This window comes from Pseudopipra pipra, chromosome 16 (genome assembly GCF_036250125.1).
Source record: "Pseudopipra pipra isolate bDixPip1 chromosome 16, bDixPip1.hap1, whole genome shotgun sequence".
NCBI classification, from domain to species: domain Eukaryota; kingdom Metazoa; phylum Chordata; class Aves; order Passeriformes; family Pipridae; genus Pseudopipra; species Pseudopipra pipra.
In genome coordinates, this window is record NC_087564.1 from 5,720,471 (window position 1) to 5,743,057 (window position 22,587).

The following is a 22,587-nucleotide window of genomic DNA, read 5'->3' on the forward strand; positions in this document are numbered from 1 at the left end:
GATGGTGAAAAACACTTGAATTCAAACCAAAGCAGTCTTGTAACAGTGGATGGGAGAAACAATTTGAATAAAGAAATATAACCATGCCAGCTCTTCCCTTGAAGCAAACACCAAACCTTATCCTAATTCTCTGTAGTACTGTGACTCCTGCCATCACTCTTCCTTTCCACAGGTTGGAAACCACATTTTTCTCACAGTTATAATCCATGTAATCCTACTACGTGAGCTTAGATAAGAATTAAATTAGTGACAAAGTATTGTAAGTGGAAAATTGGCTTGTAGAATTCTACCCAGAAACTGGGCACTGCTCATTTCAGGGTCAGTGGCAGGTTTATTGCAAGATGGTCAACACAAAGGGGTCAGGAATGTTAATAGTAATGAGATTTCAGTTTCCTCAATGAGTCTGGTTTTTCACCTTGTATTAAACTGAGACAACCATGTAACACTAGTCAGAATTTACCTTTCAACTTCATTGCATAAATATTGGAAGGCTTGAAATAAAAACTTCCATATGATAAGTGAGGCCCTTCATGTTCTTTCTTTTAAAAACACAAAGAAGATCTCAAACAACTCTAATAATACAGTAGTACCACAGCTAGGAATTGAAAGCATGTAAGCTTCCAATCAGCTCATCTGTCCTCATATGGAAAACAGCATAAACATTTTGGAGGTCTCAAATATGCTTTTATCACTTTCAAGGTAGGAAAAAATTCTGCAAAAGTCATCAAAGGAAATTATACTTCTGTCAATGGAAATTTTGTATCACTGTAAGCATGCTGTGGCTTACCTGCTTGGATGTCTTTGCCATAAGCATGTACACAATTCCTGGTCTATTTAGGAACTTGATTTTTTTAGGCTGCTGTTTCTATAGCTGAAGATAACATTCAACTTCACATTTGAGAGCTGTGGTATGCAATACCAGAAGAAATGCTGATTTAAGGGAAATAATAGTATTTGAAGTAAATAATTATTTTTAAAAATCTAATTATAATTAGATTATAAAGCAGCATGTATCAACCCTTCATTGTGATTCCTTTTCTTCTTATGAAGTAACTAAGACTCTGCTTGTACAAGTTGTAATAGTTATAATAATAAGGTTTATAGTGCAAATGCAGGCTGCAAAGCAATTTCTATTGAGAGCACAGAAACACCAACTTCTTAAGCAAGCACTTTGCCTTCAGGGCAACTCTGTGCATGGTGTGAGGTGGTGGGGAATCTGTTCTGTGTGACCAAATAGCACAACCAGTGGTCTGCAGAGCAGGGACAAAACCCTGTCCTCTCTTGCAGTGAGAGGGACTCAGCTCAGGGCTACTGTACAGCACACACAGTGCTCACAACAGGCTCTTTCCTGCCAGCCCTTCTTCTGGAGTGAAGGGTTTTAGAGAGTGATTAGAGACATCTGACAGACTTCAGGTATTTGCCTTTCCTTTTATTTTTATGTGTGAAAGCTCAGAAATAGTGTCTTTCTTCTGATACTTGATGATCTCTGTGATTGTCCTTCAACAGCATCTCATCTCTATAGGGCCCAAAGCAGCACTAGTCCTAACACATGCTTTTTGCCTCCTCAGGACCTGCAAAAGTGGTCCCAGTTCAGAAAAGTACTTTGCAGATCTGATTTTAATAAGCACGGATAAAATCCCGTTGTTTGCCTGCACAGTTCAGTTGTAAACTCAGGAGAACCTTTGGATCCTAGAAGGCAACTGCAGCCCTGAAATCCATGAACATCAAACAGGTTCTGAATTCCTCAATGCTCAAAGTAAAGTCTGTGTTTTAATTTTCTGTGTGAGCAGGTCGCAGGGAAAGCAGTGGGGCTGAGATTCCAAAATGAATTTTACAAAGTGTCAGTAATTCAAATTGAGCAAATGTCCAGAGGGTGCTCTGACACTGTGAAACTTGGGAGATTTATTTCTCCATTCTACATAAACTGCATGTTCCTGGGGTTTTGGTTAGCGAGTTGTACTGTAGGACACCAATAATTAATTATATCTGAGATTTTTTTCACATGGTCCGAGACTGTAATTCATCCACTTTGCAGAAATCTTTAAATCAGGCAGACTCTTTTCTCATGTCAAGGAATGCTCTGTATCTCTTAATCCTTTCACTTAATGGATGGAAACAATACTACTTTGGACGAGTTATATGTCTTGGTTGCTGCTCATTCAGACCAATGCATTGCAGAAACAAGCAGATGAGCTTTTATAGGACTGTTTGCAAATGGTGCTGGAGCAGTTTAGTGACTCCCAGTCCAAAACCAGGGGTGGGCCACAGGCTGGAAGGTGCATCTGACACTTTTGGAAGAAAAGTGGAGTGGATAAAAGATTACAGCTGTGGCTGCTCCCCTCGATGGCACAGCAATAAACTAAACTGGAATATTAACTCTGCACTTTGAGCTCCCTTAAACTTCAATGGGCTTAGGGCACATTTGCACCCAAAAATGTATTTTTGGGGTATGTCCTGTGTGGTCTGGCCTCCCTGCCAGCTGTATCACCTTCTCTGTGAAACAATAGATCCAAAATAATCTTAAATTGCCCGAGTGATTTAATTTCTAAAACCTAAGCATCAGAGATGTTTCTGAAAGTTCATTCTGCATGTATCCTAAATTCATGGGTTTGCAGACTCAGTCTGAAAGGTCCCTGTGACATTTAAACTGGCTATAATTCAAAATGTTTGTAGTACCAACTCTCAGGAGTCAAAACATGAAGCATGTCTAACTCATGCCTGCAGAGAACCTTTTAAAGTCTCTACCTCCTATCTCTTCCCATTCCCCATGGCTTGCAAGATCTGATGTTATTCTTTGTTTTCATATCTCCCTGTCTTTGTGGAGCTTTTATGTGCACGTGGCAGAAACGGCCTCTGCTTTGATTCCAAGCTGAATCTGTGGCAATACAGCACATTTCAGTCTGGAGCAGGAAAGTGAAAAAAAAAAAAGAGAGAAAAAGAGAAAGCTGAGGTTGTTAGGAGGAAGTGGGCGACCTGGATTATAGCTGACTATAAAAAGCAGCTCTGTGTGGGCTGGATCTGGCTCTGCAGCAGATTAATGAACACTGCCAGGTTCCCTCTGCAGGTGGCTGGAGGAGTTTTTGTGGCTGACAGGGCCTCCCAGCTCCCACCTTGCTGGGTTTTCCAGGTGTTATTGTCCCTGTCAGATGGACTTAATTCAAATTCAGAGCTATGTCTAGTGACACTAGTGCCTTCCATCACCATTAGCCAGGGGAAGCTGGCACCCCACACTGCACCCACACTTTCCTCTTGCACAGCTGCAGGTCTCTAGTCACCCTGACCTCAATTTCTTTTGCAGCCTTACTTCTTTCCTTAAGTAAGTTTTTCTGCTGAATGAAATGTCAGCAGATAACATCAGTCTACTTCATAATTTAATAGTTCCAAATATGGGTTGGAGCCTGACTCAACATCCTCTTTTAGTAGACAGTTTGATATTTTGATAATATTTGCCTATAACTCATTACGCTGCGGACTAGCAAGCACAAGACACATGACTTCAGATATATAAATATCTTACATTCCTCCCCACCTTGCTTTTGGCAGCTCTTGCATTCCTTACTCCTGGCCCAAAGGGAGATGGTGGGGGTGGCTGTGCCTCTGGATCCAGACACCCCTTTCTTTTTCTCTCTCGGGGAGCCCCTGCTTGTCCAGAGCTGCTGACTTGCTCTTTCCATTCAGCCACCTGAATTTCAAGTGTTTTGCCTTGATGTTGGTATTATCTTGGCTTCTGAAAGGATAATGGCAGTGAGTGAGGCAACTTGTCTTCTTCAGACAGCTTTTTTTATGTCTTTCTGAGAGGAGCCCCAGAGCAGAAAAATAAGCAAAGATCTTCTAATGTTGCTGGATTACGATTAACCGAGAAAGAAAACTTAAGGAATACAGTTCTTCCAGGAAGAAGAATGTCTTCCAAAATTTCTGGTTTTCAGACCAGATGTTTTGAGGATCAGAACTGAAAACCAAGAGATGCAATTTTTCAGAGCTGTGAGAAATCTTTAGGGGAACCGATTTCTCCAAAGCCGTGATGATCCCTTTTCACTGGAATTTGTCCCTTCAGCAGTATAAATGATTGCTTTTGGCTGGATGTGTTCTCAGCCCTAGAGAATAGGTACAGCATAGTCTGAAAAAAAAAAAAAAGCAATAAAAAAATCAAAAGCTGTTTTTAAAGAGTGCTTTACATGTGGGCCTCACCTATATATACCTACAGAAGTTATTTTTCCCCAGCCTTAGTATTTGGCCTCTACATTTCAGGCCAGGGATGATCCTACTGAAGTCTTTACACCCTTTACTAACTTTGAATAGCACATGGATTATTATATCAGCTGCAATGGTATCAATAATGCTACTGCTCATGGGATTCTTATTAATTCCTGTCTCTGTCCCACAGAACCACCTGCCCCAAGGCTGCAGAAGCCACGAGTGTCACACAGCTCCTTTCAGCCCTAGAAATTTATGCGATACAGTAAAAGCTTTGATCAGGCTTTTGGAAGGGTTCCTGAAGAAGCCATACTTCCGTGAAAAGGTGGGTGCTCCAGTTGGGGTGTTATTTATATCTTCTGGATCAACAAAGAACTAAATGGAGTTTGTTGCTTACAAACCACATAGGCTTACTGTGAGCAGGTGCTGACACAGTAAATGTACCGGTAAGAAAGTGAATTGTAAGCTCCTAATCCCTCTCTGTCTCTTCTTTTGCATGAGACTACATTTTTACAAGGTGCTGTTTAACCTGAAACTTGACCTGTCTTCCTAAGAAATTAGTTCAATCAATAATTGCTCTCTGCTTAGGGACCGAGGGAAAACAGTGGAACTTGCAAAGCTGCTTTGAAATTCATTTCCAGTGAGGTGAAAGCTCATCTTAAAAATTGAAATTTCTCTGATTACTGCTGCAGGTAGAAGATTAAAAAACTCTCCCGGTAAGACTGTAGAAACTTGTCACGGCAAAGAGCTTAATGATATTATTTTATTCTCCTTGAAATACTAGTGATTCCATTAAAACTTTAGCACTTTAATCAGTAAGAGATGCACTTTAGGTGTTAACTGAGATTAGAGATGTGTTTATGCTCAGAGCAGCTTATTCTGAAATGACCTTGGCCTTTGTCACTGGTGCATGACACTACAAGTTTATTCCTGTTTCAATTTTTAAATAGACACGAGGCTAATGTCATTTGAGGATTTGTTTGATGCACTCCTTCAAGCAGCAATTTTTGGCAGAAATGGTAAGATAAACAGGTTTTGAAGAGGTCAGTAGTTGACCATCAGCTTGTTTGGCAGCACAGGATGAAGGAAGCAGTGCTGGCTGCTCTGCTGGGGCTGGTTGGCTTGGCCACAATGTGGCCATCTGGGGTCAGAAGGGGGATATAGTGAGAATGGGGAATTTGTCTTTCAGTGTCAAATGAGTGATTAAGAGCCTTTGCTGCCATTCAAGTCCTCAAAGTCCTTTTTAAATGAAAATTCTTACCATGGATTAGCCACATGAAATCCACTTCAGGCAATAGCAGTATGCTGCCAAGGTGATTCCTGTCACTTGACTTGTGTTTCCTCTCTCCTGCAAAGTCCCTCTTTGTGCAGTTAATGCAGCCTAAAAGGTGTCTGCATATCCATGTAAGTGAAGTTGCTCATACAGGGCATAAATGTCAAGAAATCTGTGCTCCTAGTAAAATCTCTCAACCATTATAGGATTTGCTTTGATGACAGACTTTATGTGAATGGAAGATATTATGTTTATGCTTCAATATAGCTGAGTACTTCTTAAAGAGAAAGTGGTGAAGCGTGCCAGATTATTTACCAAAGTATTGTAAATGTCACAGGCTGCAGTTATGTGAGTGCAAAGAAGGAAGATGCATTAGTGCTGTCCTCTTAGCCAAAACCCCATGTTCCCAGCTGTATGCCATGCACTTCGTATGGAAACTGGAAACAATTGAACCAACAAATGAAAATCCAAATTGTTGGACAGGCAAGGGCTGAAAAACAGGAGGTGTCCTCAATGCTTTCTCCTAGATGCAGACTATCAATTTCCCTGGTGAACACTGGGTCAAATCTGAATTATTTTGGTTTTGCCCTAGAGCCACTTTTTGTCAGCTAGATCACACCTCTGTATGATCCATTGATTCAACAAAGTGAAAGAGCTGAGCACAGCTCTTTCTTATGTTGTCTAGAAATAGCTGCTCAGCATTGGCAGAGCCCATCCTACGTTTGGCAGGCAAAGGCCGGGGTGTTTTCTCCTGAACCCTCTTTGCTCCTGGCAAATGGCACACGGGAGATGAGAATTATCCATAAATCTCCCGTGTTCTTTGCTCTCCTCCCCATAGCTCACACAGGTGAGGAGTTTAATCACAGATGCCCTTCACAGGTGGCACAGCCACCTTCAGAGAAGAGTTAATCTTTGGAAGCCAGGAGGTTTTAAAGCCAAAATCTAACAGGCTGCTTGGAGAGTGCTCACCAGTTCTGTGCATGTAGCTTGAGGCAGCATTGCTGAGACACAATAAACCTCAGCACTAAAGACATTTGTTTCCCAGAAGGTGCTATATTAGCTACTTTAAACTTTGCTAAAACTAAAGATTATTTGGAAAAGAGTATAAATTGCTATGTTTAACATTACCAATTAATATATATCAACCAATTAATAGATAAATCTTTCTAACTCATGAAGTTAAAAATATAGAGAGTCTTCAGTCTATACATTCTTGTCACTGTCTGGGGTGTCCTAAATGTGCATCTTTCAAGTCCATAAACATCTCACAATCACTAGAGAAAAAACACTTAGAGTGCTGATGGATTTTTCTTTTGACTCTTTAATGAAGCTAATAGACTTGTAAAAAGCATTTGGTAAGGTGGGAGAGGGAGGGAGGGAGATTTAAAAAAAGCTTTTTGAAATCTAAGGTTTTCAGAGTTTTTCCCTGAGGTGCTTGGAGATTTCCTCTGTTCGGAATCACACTGTGGAAAGGGCATCAACAAATTAGAGAGCATCAGTAAACAGATGAAAAATGGTGCACAAAGTAATGTCAGTGCAGCTTGTAAGTGTTCCTCTTGGACTTCAGTTCATATCTATAATACTGCACAGTGACTTCAAAGCTTTCCATTATTTTTGGTGCTCGCATTTACAGCACTTTCAATTACACAAACAAACAGACAAACGAAAAACTTCAGCTTCTTCTCTTTTTATAGACTTTATGCTGGGCAAGCTAGCCCGGGTTGTGCCAGCAGTGCAGGTCCGAGGGGGATGGACAGGAGCAGAGGCTCACACTGCTGTTGCTCTCACCTTTCTGTACCAGCACTGAGGGGTTAAAGCTGCTGCGTGTGTGACACGGGCTGTGGAGAGCAGAGCAGGCAGGGGAAAAAAAATAAAAGGAAAAAAAAAGAGGAGGGAGAAAGAAGGAAACCAAACAATCCCCCGAGGGATCCGATCTGCACACCTGATGCTTGCCGGTTTTTAGAACTGGGCAAAAGCGCTGCAGCTCGGCGAACCCCGGAGACGAAGCCCGGGCAGGGGCGGCCGGCAGGTGTCAGCGCATCCCTGCGCTCCCAGCGCCGGCCGGCAGGGATGGGTGGGATGGGATGGGATGGGGTGGGATGGGATGGGATGGGATGGGATGGGATGGGCTGCTTCAGGCTGGGCCAGGCTGGGCTGGCAGCGGCAGCAGCAGCAGCTCCTCCGCTGCAGCTCCGTTTGCGAGTCTGCTCGATTAGATTGTTGCCGTTCAACTTCCCACATCAACACATCAGATCTGTTTTGGAAACAGCCTCATTCATTCAATTACTGTAATAGCAGTTAAAACACGTTGTGAGCATGGCAGGAGTGGTGATGAATGAGGCAGAGAATGATTCCCCCCTCCGTGTTAGCAATTCAGATTTAACTAAAGCAGTCTAAGAGGTGAATGCATTATTCTACATCTCTTCCTCATCCTTTTTTCCATCTTCCCCTGTTTTCATTCAGCATAATCCGTGTTGCTGTACTGCAGATCCCTTTGCTGCTGGATGTGCTGTTCCTGCACAATTATTTGGTTTACTCTCTGTGTTTCACTGTACTCACTTGGCCCACAGGCTGGTGTGCTGGAGCTAAAAGTTATCAGCTTTTCATACCTCCCTGCTAATTTTTCAGTACAGTCTGAAATCTTGTGAATTAATATTCTCTTCCCTGCTTTGTTCTTTCTTCACTTTAACTTTTTTTTTTTTAAAAAAAGGCAAACAAAGGAAAATAGCACCAGTGAAATCTTTATTTCAGTGTTTCAATTATTCATGACAGTGATTTCTGTTCCAAACATGACTTTCATTTATTATCTGAGTGACTATGGATATGAACAACATTGCTAAAATAATGTTCAGCTCCAAGTGTCAAAAGCCTTGATTTTCCTGATTTCCTGTTATATGATCCCTGAACTCCAGGTTATGCTGGAGAAGGGGAACTGGGAAGGTGATGGGTACTTAAAAATTATGTCATGAATGGTAAAATGACTCTTAACTGGGCTTCAACTTAGGATGAGAAATCAGGGTTATAAGAAGAGAGAAATCTTTCATTAAACAATATTTGGGCTTGTCAGAGGTATCTTACCAAAACCTGGACTTCCAGACAAAGCCCCAGAGTGTGTTTGCACAGGGATATACGTGTGGCCAATGCAGAAGTACAATTTTCTCCAGAGCAATCACTGTTGCTCTGTCTTCCCCTGGCCACCAGGCGATGTAGAAGGACCGACTGCTGCCTGAATCCCACAGCGCTGCCGAAATAGCTCCCGGTGCCCCAGCACGGCCCAGGCTGGGCTGTCTGCAGGGGTGGAGGGCAGGCAGGAGTTGCAGACAAGCCCCCTGTGCTTGGACTCTGGTCTCCAGTGAGAGCCAGTCCCTTCCCTGGTCGCTGTCACTGGCACAGAGGGTGCCCAGAGAGCCCCCCCACCCCAGGGCAGTGCCAAGGACTCGGAGTACTGGCAAAGAGCAAAGAGGCTGTGATCCAAGGATCCTACTTGATGGCCAGATCTAACTGATTCAGAGCTGTCTAAGAGACTGTCATCTTTTCAGTCCACTTTTTCTATGTGCTGACAGTTAAAAATACCAGCCATGGGCTTCATTTAGATCTCACACATGACCTGAGCAGTTCCTTCCTGCCACTGCCCTTCAGCTGTGAATTCTACACTGCCAAGCACATGCAGGGCAGATTTATTTTCCCCTATCTCTTTCTATTTGCTAGCAGTGTGATAGAGCCACCAGGGGCTCTTCTCTGTTTATTATGGGAGGTAATCAAGGGATTTCTGTTAAGTTTTCAGAACAATATATGACAGCCATTTCTCTGCTGTCTTCTAAGCTTCCATGCTTGCCAATGTCTGGTGTGAGAAAATGGTCTGATGAGTCCCAGTGCTGACCAAGATGAGATTTCTCTGCTGAGAAATTAGACTGCTGTTAATTATTTGTGTGGGAAGGAAGGCTTGCTCCGTTCCTGGGATGCAGCCAAACTTGAGTTAAAGTGGTCATAACAAGGGAAGATACTCTGTGATGCAAACATTGCTGATATGCAAAGCTTCTAGCAATTCATTTAGGAAATGGGAAGGTTTAAAAACTATGAGAATATGAAAGAGTGATAGAGACAAAATTCCCTTTAAAAGGTTCCTCAGAAAAGAGTTACTGTTTTCCAGTCAGATCTACACATGCCTTTGCTATAGATTATGCAGGAGGTGTGTGCATAGGATATAGATCGTCTCCTGATTTATAGATGATAAAGTAGCAACTTGTTCAGATCCACCACTGTTGTCCCTGCATAATACACAAAATCAAAAAACTTGACTTGAAAATTACACCCCTGTGCATTAATTTTGCCAGGGCTGTGAACAGCTCTCATAATAGATTATGCAAACTTCCCTTCATCAAGTAAAGGTGTCATTTTGCAAAGATTCCAATAGCTGTTTCTGGACATGTTCAGAACCACATTTCTAAAGATTATTTTATGTAATGGCCCTTAAAGATCAATTTACATTGAAATAGGTCGAAATTACATTTCTGTTCTTGCATTATAAGCAGCTTTCAATTCCATGGTGAATGATGTCAGCTGCCATTTGACATTTCAATGTAAGATCTGACTTGCAACCTCTTCATCTCTTCTAATGAAAGGCAGTTTATTGTAACCTACTGCTGATTACAATATTTTTATTTCAGTCATCTGAGCTTCAGGTATTGAAGTAGATTTCTAAGCAGGAATTCAACTTATTCAAAGTCTGGTCACCTGTGACAGCAAAAATAGCAGACACATTGGTCTTTGGCGTGGGTTCCCTGAATTATTAGTGTTTTCTTTCCTTGGTATGCAGACTGCTTCTCCATTGGGACTATGGATTGTGCTGAACATCTAAACTCTCTAATCTACTGCAAGCTAAATTGCTTTTCTCCAGAAGTTACACAAAAGATACCTCTATAAATTGTAATTGTTTTGACCAAATAAGCAAAAACCCGCTAAAGCGACCAGATTTAGCAGAGAATAAAGGCACAAAGGTGGGATAGCACAAAGTTGCTCTATACATCACCCATTAGATTTAACAGCTTTCTTCATACAAACAGATTGTGGCATAGAAAATTGTGCTATAGCTAATTCATAGATGTTTCTCATTTAAAATATATTGTATGTAAATAAGTGTGCCTTCAAAAACCAAGGCTTGCTCTCAAACCAGCATCCTTCTGAAAATATTGTGACACATTAGATAGTAGGTTTCATACATGTTGGAAGACATACCAGTGGCTCATCACCTTTAATTTCCACTCAGGTTATTAGTCATCACTAATCTCACATTTTATAGAATTTTTTCCTGATTCCTTTTCAACATTGAGCAATTTGAAAAAGTATAATGAATGGATCTTTTGGGATTCTTTCTAACCAAACATAAAAGGAAATAGAAAAGTGTTTTGGCAACAGTCTCTTTGAAGTCAATTTATCTAGAGAAGAAAAATTTATTTGATAGCCATCTACTGTAAAATTACAACTTATTATAGAATTGCATAAGATGTCTGCTGTACTGTTGAACTGTAATTGTCAAAATAGAATTTCATTTAATCTTATTGAAGGGCACTTACAATGCATTTGATCTGAATTCTTTGATATTTTTATTGTAAGTACTTTATGATTCATAGTGTCATTCTTTAGTCCACATATAACTGCTTCCAGAAGCAGAGATGGCTGAAGAACAGCAATTTCAATTTGAGACAGCTTTTGTAGTTTTGTCTTTCTCTATTTCCATACCATTTTCCACTCATGCTTTCAAACATATTTTTGGATTCTGTCAAAGCACCCATTTTCCTACTTGAAAGGGTCAGGCATTTTATTCACTCTCTCTTTTTTTTTTTTTTTTTTTTTTTTCCCTGAAACTGGCCAGTGAAATCACCGTAGTTCCCAGAAACTTTTTCATTAAAAACTTTAAATCAATACCCTCCTTTTAAACAGGTTGGTTTTAGCAAACCCACGTATTTAATTGAGGAAAAAAGGAAAAAAACCTCCAATGCAGCTATGAAGATGTAGCCAGTTCAAAATAATAAGATCTTGACACTGGTAAAAATAATTTCTAAAAACCCAGCTCTTGTACTGGCTGATAAATACCAGTACTAGTTGAATATTATTCAAGTCAGTATGAGATTGAGATGTGGCTCTTGGAGTCAGACAACCACTGATATGTTGGTAGGTGTACCAAAACCAGGACTTTGTTTTCCAAGGGTTTCTACAAATGTTTCAGAGAATATTTCTTGATCTGATACACACAGCTCAAGGCAGAAAAGCTCAGTAAACTTGAAAGTGATCTCAGCGAGGTAGTCTGGAAACTTTTATTAATTTTGCTGGATAGTGCAAATAAATGGGATGAAGAAATAAATAGCTGCTGCACAGATTAAGTCTTTTTGTCTGTTGCCTTTTCCTGTATTCACAGTGACAAAATATTATGTAAGTCATTAAAACCCAGTGATTTATGGTTTTATGCACTCAATGTTGCTTGCTTAAGAACTAAAACAATTAAAACCCAGCTTCTGAACCTCTTTTGAAGAGATTGCACTTGACAGGTTCGTTTCTGTTTATTTGTTACTCCAATCTGGAGACAAATTAGAACTATCCTAGCAGAAAAAAAAACAAAAACCCTTCATCTATTTCTCCAATCGTCTGGCTTGTAAAACAAACACATCAGGGGTTCTTCGTGATAACTTGTACGTGCCCAGTGCTGTGCAGGGACTGCCATGCCCTTCACCACAGTGAATGCCAGGGTAACAGTGCCTTTTTCTGCCCCAGAAACAACAGGGAGGGAAGAAAGCCTCAGAAAAATCAGTGAACCGGCCAGAAATGTGACCCAGACCCTGAGAATTGCAGGCAAATGGCCTGAGCCACACAGTCGTGTCACGCAAAATTTGCTGCACAGCTGGATGAGGTGAGGCTGCAGCAGGCAGAGACCTCAGGGAGCAAGGGAAAGAGCAGGTGGAAAGTTTCTCTGTGATGAAGGGCAGAGCAAGGCCCCCAGTCTGATCCTGTTGGACATTATGCTACTGGAAGTCTCATCTGCCAGATTCAAAGGAGAGCCAAAGCCTCATCTACATGTTAAAAATTGTTTAACACTTTGTCTGATAGCTGGAGGCCTGACATTGCTGTTCTGTGTTTATGTGCCTGCTCTTGTTATGCCCAGTGTGTGCACAGATTGAAGAAAAAGAAGCAAAGCCCTTCCTGGAGGGGGGATTTGATATCTGCAGCAATCCCTAATGGCCCATTGCCTCCTCTATTGCTGTGCTGGGAAGAGAGGTCACTCGAATATTGCTAATGCTAATGTTGAAATTAAAATATTGGATGGGGACTGAGAAATTCTGAGTTAATTTTCTGGCTCTGTCACAAAGCAGACTATGGGAGTTAGTTAAATCATTTAATCTCCGTGTCTCACATCCCTATCATCTGACAATTTTGTGTCTCACAGGGCTCTTATGAAATGCAATGCATTAATGTGAGTCATTCCCATTCTGAAATGATGGTTTCCATGTACCTGGGGACATTGAGGTTTTCTATTTGCATGGAAGCAGTTGTTTGCTCATGAAGTGTTAGTCACAAAGCTGCAAAAATGCCTATCATTCAGCAAGCTGTGACTAATATTTTTTTCCACATCTGTATCTACAGTAATTCAGGTGGAAATGATTTTCTATTTAAAATGCATTGATTTTTATTTGTTGCAATAAACTCAGTCACACAGACCCTTTGATACCAGAGCAAGGACTCAGACAGATAGGTCTGTCTGGGCATATTTGTTCAGCTCAAGCAGGAATGAAATCAAAAAACACCCAAAATGTTATCAAGAGGTGGCCATTAGGAGAGAGGCAAAGTGTATTTAGACTTGAAAGATACTTGTCTTTCAAGTATTCAAGGCTCTATTCTAAGGTTCTGAGAAACTTGGACTGAAGGTGGCTCCTCCTGAATATGTAGCTGGACTTGCTATTTATTTGTTAGAAAATGCTGTCCTTGAGTCCTTGATATCAGGAACATGCTGAATATTTGCTGGTAGTTTATAAACACATTTTGTAAGAGTGATCATAACGTTAGGAAAAAAAATGTATTCTTTGAGTTGTGCAACCTTTGAATCTCTTGATCTTGACTTGGGATTAAAGCTTATTCCACAGCTCCTTTGGCTTTCCCTGTGTATTAAGTACCAAAAAGAGCCAGAACCCCGGGCACTGTTGGGATGGTGTGTCTGCTTAGCACTCCCCAGCACCAGTCCCAGATTGATCCCAAACCCTGAGGCATCCTGAGGTCCAGCAGCAGCCCTCCATTTGTGAGCTACTGTGGTTCTGGCAGCACCCAAAAGTCCATCTGTAATTGAGGCAACATAATATCTGACAGTGATATGTGAATAGAAATAGGTGCAGTTTATTTTGAATAGCAAAGACCAGGCTGGAAAACGAACTTTTTAGTGGAGGTTAATACCATGCTGCAAGGAACATTAATAAAGGAAAATAAGAAACAGGACTATGCAGCAATTTCTGACCAAAATAGAATAACCTCCAAAACAAATACTGTTCTCTTACTTTGTTCTCAAGCTTAGAGCTCCTGTAGTGTAATAATTACTTTGATGATTTCTGAAGGGGATTCTATTTTTCTCTGAAAATGTTTGCAGCCCCATCAGATCTAATTATTCCTGGATTTTTCTTCAGCAGTTTTTCAAAGAGATTGAGTACAACAGCATTTATCTTTGCAAGATAGGGAGAAAGGAGGAAAAAATTATGAGGTACCTATCCTCCTGGAATATGTGCTCTTGCACTTCCAGATAAATGAATATATTTAACGAGGTCATAATGAGTAATAAGGAAAAACTTCTACTTCGTTGCACTGAAATAGATAATTTTGGTCTCTTATTAACATTTACTGTTTATTTTAATTAGTGTTAATTGCTGTCACAATTCTCATTTTATAGATACTGGGATGAATAAGAAGGAAACTTTCCCAGAACTATGATGACAGTATTTGTAGAGCACTGAAACCCAGCCCTGGCCCGGCTGTGGCTGCTCAGCCCCTCCACAATTAGCATTCACTTCAGCACTGGGAAAACAACCCCCCTCAGGCAAACCCTGTGCTCCCCTTGGGCTGCCTGCCCTGCAGCAGGGCCAGTGCAGAGATAACACTCCTCTAGAGCTGGTTCAAGGCTTTCATTAATACTGTGACACTGCATTGAAGTCAAGTTTTTTTTTTCTGAGCTGCCTTTACAGCTTCTTGTTGGCTGCTCACACCCCCAAGGAGTGGTAGGATGAGTCTCACTTCATGCACGAGTGCCAGAGGACAGGAATGAGCTGCATTCCAAGTGAAGAGGCTGTAGCTCTTTAGTGTAACCAGGAGCCTTGGGGTTGCTTGCGAGCCGACAGCGTTCGTGCTGTGATGGGGGAAGGCACAGTCCAGACCTCTGTAGAAGCTCTGATCTCCTCTGTGGTGCACCTTTGCAGAGCAGCCAGGTGGATGAAGCCCCCCCATGAAGTTGTGAGCAGCAGTTGGCATGTGACAAATCCCATTTCCACATAGCCTGGACATCCTTACACTGAGAGCAGGCTCCAGCCTCAGCCCGCAGTGTGAGTCCTTTCCCCTGAATCCCATGGACCAGCAAGAACATGCAGCATGTCTGGACCAGCACAAAATGCAGATTTTTGTCAATAGAGCCACAGCCAGGGCAAGGAGACTCACTGAAAAGGTAGAAACAGAGTGATAGCATCGACAATTCTCCAGAGCAGCCCTGGGACTTTCCTGGTTGTCCTGCATGGGGAAAGTGAGCCACTACCTGCTCCCACTGGCAGACTGGCTCTGCCTGCTGGCTGCATTCCTTGGGTTCAGCTATTGCCACATGGACCTGGTCATAACTTCTTTATAAGGAAAAACAGCAACACAAAGCTATTTTTCTGTGCTTATTTTATATGGGTTATTAGTATATGCTTGGTATGACAGAACGAAAATATTCACTATATCACACAATTGGGGTTTTTCAGGTATGCAGAAATTCTGAGGTCTGAATTTTGGTGTGAACAAAATTGATTCTCTTTTTAGAGTCAAAAATTCAAGTGAAACAACTACAAAATTCTGTGGAGTTCTGTGGAAGTTTTGCTGACAGCTTTTTAACTTACAACAATTAGTAAGAATGTTATGACTGATGGGGAATTGTATGGCCAGAAGAAGAGTTAGTCACCCTTAAGATGATTTATTTCAACAACATAAATATACTTTCTAGGATTTTTACAGGTACCTGTGCCATAGTACAGGAACACTGGTATTGTATTTACATACCTTGTTATTTCTCTACTGTTAAATTAATTTGGCAGTGTTAAAAACAGACAGAAGATGACAACTAATAACTGCTACTTCTAAAAATATGCAATCAGCAGTGCAGCAATTCCCTGCTAAATTAGTTCACTCAAATACATTAGCTTTTCACTAATTAAAAAGGAAGTCTCATGTGATCAATAGAAATGTAAGACTAGTACTCATATAAGTTTACCACTAGTCTTACCTTAACAAAGCTGAGATATGAACTTCCATTGCAATTCAGTTGTTTCTAAGGGAGACAATGAAGAAAATAGGCTTTGTCTCCTCATTGTTTTTTTGCTATCTTTTCTCTCAGTACAGATAAGGAACACATTTTCTGAAATATGTCATTGCTTTTCTGGTTGCCCTCACAGCATGAAACACGATTGCAATTTCTACATTATTATGTCCAGACCTGGATCCTCTGGCATTTCATTAATCTAATTACAGGAGTTATATGCTAACAGTTCAGCTTCTTACCCTCACAACTTCTGTCTCTTTCCCTGTGCTTATTAAAAAAGAAATCTGAAACAAACAGATAGAATTATATGCCATTCACAGTTCTACTGTTCCCCACTGCCTGGGTTATGCTGTACTGGGAATACCCACAGTCCCTCTCCATCCCCCTCATGCTGCTCCACCGAGTAGTTCAACTGGCATGAGGGTCCATACCCCAGCTCTGGGACACTTCTGCCAATAAATTGATAAAAGCATAGTATTAAAATGCTTCTTTAAAGAAAACTCCATAAAGTTTAATATTGAGGTTTTTTTTTTCTCTCTCGACAGTACCTTGCTGTGCTCAGCAAAGCTCCTGCTCCTGCCCATGGACGTGATTGTGAAGGTTTAATCATCTTATTTCCTCCTTGTTTGGCTCTGGGGTTGTTGTCACACAGCTGTAGTGTCCAGGAGCCTGTGGCACATGTCCCTGCCTGTGCCCAGAGGGGGACAATCCACCTGGCTGAATCCACCTCTGCTGCAGGTGCCCATCTCCAACCATAGACTTGCTCAGGGGCTCTCTGAGCTGCCAAGTTTTAAATAGTCCTCAAATCCTCTTCTCTAGGAGATGAGGAAGAGGGGTTGTCAATGCCAGCTGGGTTTTTAGAGGGAGCTTTGAGAGCTGGCCTTGGACTCTTAAGCTGTGGGAACCCTGTGTCCATATCTGCCAGTGAAATAATATTTTAAACACACAGAAATGAATCCAGCTATGTCAGCACAGGGAAAATATTGATATTACTAAGAACATTATACAACACTTTATTTAGTCCAAGGGAAAGTTTTCTAGAGAACTTGAGTAAACAATCCATAAAAAAAGCCCTCTGCTTTAGCTGGGTGCTGGACAAGCCAACCTAATATATCTTTTCCATTTCTCACCTCAAAAACCCAGTGCAGTCTATTTTTTTTTATTTTTTTTTTTATGTCAGTGATCAGTGGAGCATATCTTTGTGTGCTGGAAAAGAGATTGGCTATAACCATCTTGTAATAGCTTTGACATGTACTTTGTCTTTTTATAAAAAACAAACTTTTAAAGTTCATAGTTAATAAGAGGCCTCAGATTCTTATAAGCAGTTTAATCAGGCTGTGCCAGTACAAGGCACATGGTTAAACACAGTCTCTTCTAAGCAAGGGCATGACTTGCTACTTTTAATGCATGATATCTTTTGCTGTTGGGCCTCTGAGTCTTGACTTATGTTCAATCTTTCAATTAAATTCCCCTCAGACATGTGAATTTTGTCAATGCTTACTTCTCCCACACAAAAATCTGGTTATATTATGTGATGTTTTCTTCAGATCTTCACTATTCTGCATTGCATTTCCCACCCCCTTTTTTATTTTTTCCTTCTCTCTGCTGGAAGGAAAAACTGTTTTTAACTGTGCCTGGAGCTTTGTCCTTTGTCCTTCACCCATGTCTCTTGGACAGCAAACCTCTGTCTGCATAACAAGCATCCCACTGAGCTCCTCTGCTCCCCCTGAAAGGAGGTCTCTGACACAACAGAGGGGTTTTTCCATTACAAGTAAATTCTGTGCCCCTTTCCTAGGGATAACCTGAAGCTCAGCACGCAGCAGGCTCAGGGCACTCAGCTGCCAGTTGGAGCTTCCTCTTTGCTTCACTCTGAGTTAAATTACCATTTAGTTCATTTCTTTCCATTTTCTGGGTTTTGAATGATATTCTGTCCAGAGGAGATGAGGGGATTTTTGTCAAAATTCGAATTAGGGACAATTTAGAGAACGAGGAGGGGAAAAAAAATAGAAAAAAACAAGCAAGGAGACTAATGTAACATGTTGAATGAGAGATACTAAGCAAGCTCAGTGTGTTGATCTCCCACATAGCTCTGGATCATCCCTCAGCTCCTGCTTTCAATCCCAGGTGTGCAGGGAAGGACTGGGGCATAGCCTGGGCTGAGTGTGGTGGTGCTGCATCTTTGTCCCTACTGTGGCTGAAACAACCCTGGCCAGCTTTGGACTTGACTGTTTTCTGTATTTCATTTTGTTCTGTATTTCACATTGGGTAAGAGCTTTGTTTGGCAGGTTTAACATGCTGCTTTTAAAGAGCTCCTAATTCAGAAGTGTTTTGTGCATTTCTGCAGTTTTCAGGAGCCGTAAAAGAGAACAGTTATCCATTCTTGAACACAGTTGTATTTTTTTCAGAGCTGGGTTTTGATGCCAGCTTTTATTTTTCCATTGAGCTCTGTCACTGAGTAGAGCCATTTGCAGTTGGAAAACATCAAAGGACTGGTGGTTTTATGGGTCACATTTAAGCACATGGAGAGCTTTGAAGTTAATACTTCATTGAAAGGAAGTGCTCAGTTGGTTGTTGTTTCACCACATCCTAATTACCGAAATTAACCCTGACCACTAATGAAATTTCTAATGAACATAATGTGGTCTTTGCTTCAAAGGGAATTCCACACACAAAGCAGCCAGGGCAGCCAGGGGACAAGGACTAATACAAGGACCCAGTGAGATTGATGACTTCTCCTCTTTGCAACTTATTTTGGTAGGAAAAGTGTTCAAAGAGCTTGTACGTACCAGTCCTTATATACCTACACATTCAAGGTCTCATCAGAATCTTGAGGGGTCTGGTTCATCATATAATAAAATAAGTCCAGTTAAACTACTCCTTGAGGAGGCAGGATTTCCTCTGATGTGTTACTATAGGAATTTTCCAGTTAAACTTGAGAGTAGGTTTTCAGTGGGAATGCAGAAAGCCTGTCTGTTAATGACCTCATCCCAGAGACCTGGAAAGATAAAATTTTTACTATCTCTCCCCAGTGGACTCCCAAGAGACTTGCTCAAAGTCTTGTTTTCGCAACACATTCAGGTATGAGCCTTGACCTGAAGGACAAAAATCTGTCTTGCAGTCACAGGGGAATGTAAGAAGAAGAACTGGCACATTTCAACCCTCATTGTTCCTTTTCAGGTGTGGTGAATATAAGCAAACCCTGCTTTCAGACAGGCTGTTATTGAGGGGGACCTCCCTGTACAGAATAATTCATCCAAATTAACCACTTCATCTGGTTTCAGTCACATAGCTCTCGATCACTGTTTTACAGATTAAAAGATCTCATCTAAGATTTAACACATTGATTCAATTACTTCAACTTGTGCTTCAAACACCATCAAAGTGTTGATTCTTTTCCCTTAATTCTTTTGAAAGGCTAATTCAGACTGACTCATTAACTAGAGATGACTGCAAATTTGGATAATGTGTTTAAGTGGAGAAGCTTGATCCATCTTGATTAAAAGGTTTTTTGTAGCTAATGCTTAACCTCTGAAGTTCGTAAACTCAGCTACAGCTAATGAGTGTGTTTCATTCTCAAATGTTTAAGCATCCTCCCACTTCTTTTTGCCCCTGAAATCAAAAGGGGTTGCTTCCTGAGCTGCAGAATGCAACGTTTATGCTAATTCAAAATCATTATAATTATTTCACAGTCACTGGAAAACCTATGTGCAAACAGTTACATAAATGCCGTGAATGAACACACCAGCACACTGTTTGCTTCACTAAGTAAATCAGTACATTAGAAGGATAAACTATTTTATTGCCTAATTAGCCCTCATCCAGGAAGGGTGTTTTCATGAGCAGGAAGCCAGATGGACAAAAACTGTCCTGGATCACTTGCTCTGAAAAAGCACTGCAAGAAAAACTGATTACATGCATTTCTGACACCTTTCCTTGTATTTGGAGCAGGCAGAGGTGAGGAAAAAGCAAACTTGGTGCATGACTTTAAGGCACGGAAGGGGATTGTTCTGACTTCCTGCATTGTCAGCATAGGTTAAAGAATATGTGCATAAAAACATATGATTTTGGGGGCTGTATTTTAGGTCACAAACATGAGGACAAACAGCTTCTGAACATGTGGTCTGGAGTGTTAGGAATGCTACAAATTGTGCTTGATTACAACAAAAAGGGATTACCATATTTAGTGGGGTGCATCTAATAGGATGCATTTTATAGAGTTCTTTTTACACCAAAATACTTGCTTACTGTAAAACAGCAGTTTACTGTAAAACAGGCTTCTGACTGTGCTGATCACGTGAGATGTGGGCAGTAGAACTCGTGAAAAAAATTTCATATAATAATTTTTTTCAAAGTTTAGCATGTGCAGAAATTGTTTGTGAACCCAAGTAGATACCTTTACACAGAAGGGAACTGAAAGTGGACCATGGTCCAAAAGCTTGTGGTGAATAACTCCCAGCAGCATGATAGGACACCATAAGAGAGAAATCTTCTCTTCCCTGGAAAATTTTGAAATTCTCTGGAAATCCCAGAAAGGTTTTGAAGACACCTTTAATGTTGCTGACCCAGGCACCAGGGGAAGGAACCCTCTGCTCCTCCAACTTTCCCAAGTTGGCTGTAGGCAGGGGAAAGACCAGGTTTGCTCTGACCTGGTGGGGCCCTCTGCAAGGCTTTTTTCTTTGCTATATCAGTGGTACAGCTGTATTGGAAATGACAGGTTTCTCTGTGGACTTCAGACTGCTAAATGAGTGAGTGTGTGTGTGTGTGTGTGTGACATTGTGTTTGTCACAGCAGCATTGTCCGTGTGGAGTTTGGGAGGATGCAAAGCACTTCTATAGGAAGCTGATCCAGTGTTCATATACAGACAGTAAGGGATGTGAGCTGTATGACATGCCACTGAAGCAGCTCTCATAATGACTTTTTGTAATAATAAAGGTCTGGCTGAAAAATGGAATCTGCTCCCTGGCATGGATGCTTTGGTCCAGAAATTTTATTTCTTGTTTCTATCTCATCAGTTAATGCCTGAAAGAAAACAATATCCCTTCAACGTGAGTCATTGGGAAATAAAACTGTGGGAGAAAGCTTGTGTTTGTGTTTAGACAGTGTTGTTTGCTCTTCAGTGCGTATAATTAAGTTTGAATACTTCATATTCAGGCTACATTGAAGTTGTTCTAAAAGTCATTTTCAGGTTGCAAGTCATTTCACCCCAGAGAAAAGACTTAAATGTGAGATCTGGTTTCTTTTCTTTGACTTAAGGGAGCAGAGGTTCAAGCAGATAACATGTAAATGTCTGTATTTTGGATATTTAAAGTAAAGGGAGGTGACACCTGCCTGCTCGATCTGTAAACAGGTACTGGAGGGTCACCAGCTTGCATAGCCAAGATTCCAGGCTCTCCCAGGGCCACTTCCCTGGCAATCCCTGTACTGGCCTTTGAGTGGTCCTCCCTTTGTTCCCAGCATTTGTCCAGCTCTCCAAAAATAAAGTAGGCCTAAACTGTAGCAGGTATAAATCAACACAACACCAGTGATTTCCACGAAAACCTGTGACAAGGATTTGGCTGTGAAATGCTTCAAAAAACCCCTGCATTAACAGACCAGTCCACAGAAGCATTCCTGCCTTCTGCCCCGCTATGACATGGTTTACCGGGGGTGTGACGACAGCAGGCTGTACAAGGGTGACAGCACCAGGAGACCAGAAGTTTGCTCACAGACTCTTCTGCAGTGGGAAAAGAAGCTGGTGTTCATGCAGGGAATGAATAAAAGGCTTTAGCAGCAGCAAGGTCTCTCTCTGCCAGGTGGATGAAGAATTTCTCCCTGCCTTGCTTCTTATGCTGCATCTCTGTGGGGTGCAGTGGCAGTATGGAGATGTACAGGATGGATGGCTGCCTCTGTGGTTGTCAGAGACTGAAATAGTTAATGATTTATGCATTCCAGGAGTTTGCAGGCTTTGACTTTTGCCCTAAAAAGGCAAGAAGATGCCTCAGGTGGGCTAAGCCCTAAAAAGGCAAGAAGATGCCTCAGGTGAGCTAAGCCCTAAAAGGCAAGATACCTCAGGTGGCCAATTGGGCCCATCCCTCCCTCCAGTGCTAAGCCCAGAAAAGGCAAACAACTCCTCATGCCAGGGAGGTGCAAAAGCATGCTGAGGGTATATAAACTGACTGGTGACTATGTCCATTTCTTTTGCACTCTCAGCTTCTCTTTTCCCTTACTCTCGTCCTGTTTTTTCTCTCCCCTAAGCAGTTTCTCCCCCCCCAAAGGTAACAGGGCATTCAGGGCACTCTCCTGCAAAGCTCAAGCTCGGGTTGCAAAGATTTGGAAGATGTTCTAAAGCCGTTTTCCAAAGCTAATACTTCCAAAAGGATTACAAGTCCGCGTGTGCTTCTAGCAAGCAATGGTTTTGCAGTGGTTTCCAAGTCTCAGCAAGCCATTTTTTTCCCTGAATTGCCACTTTCAGCCATGGAGTTGGGGAAAAATGATTTCTTTGGTGACTCTGACAAACCCTGTCACTGCTGGGTTCCCTCTCCCTGTGCTGCTGGGTGTAACCTATAGGGAAAACCTCCTGTTCTGCTGTTCACTACCCAGATATGTT

The 22,587-nt window shown here is 41.5% G+C and overlaps 1 long non-coding RNA gene across 1 annotated transcript in view; it reads left to right on the top strand.

Annotated features, from left to right (window-relative positions):
- The window catches only part of LOC135423014 (uncharacterized), a 137,950-nt gene extending 115,705 nt beyond the window's left edge, over positions 1–22,245 (top strand). Inside the window, exons 8-9 of the long non-coding RNA XR_010434678.1 lie at positions 4,385–4,519; positions 16,547–22,245. This is a non-coding gene — a long non-coding RNA (uncharacterized LOC135423014). The remainder of the gene's footprint in view (positions 1–4,384; positions 4,520–16,546) is intronic.
- The last annotated feature ends 342 nt before the right edge of the window (positions 22,246–22,587 follow it).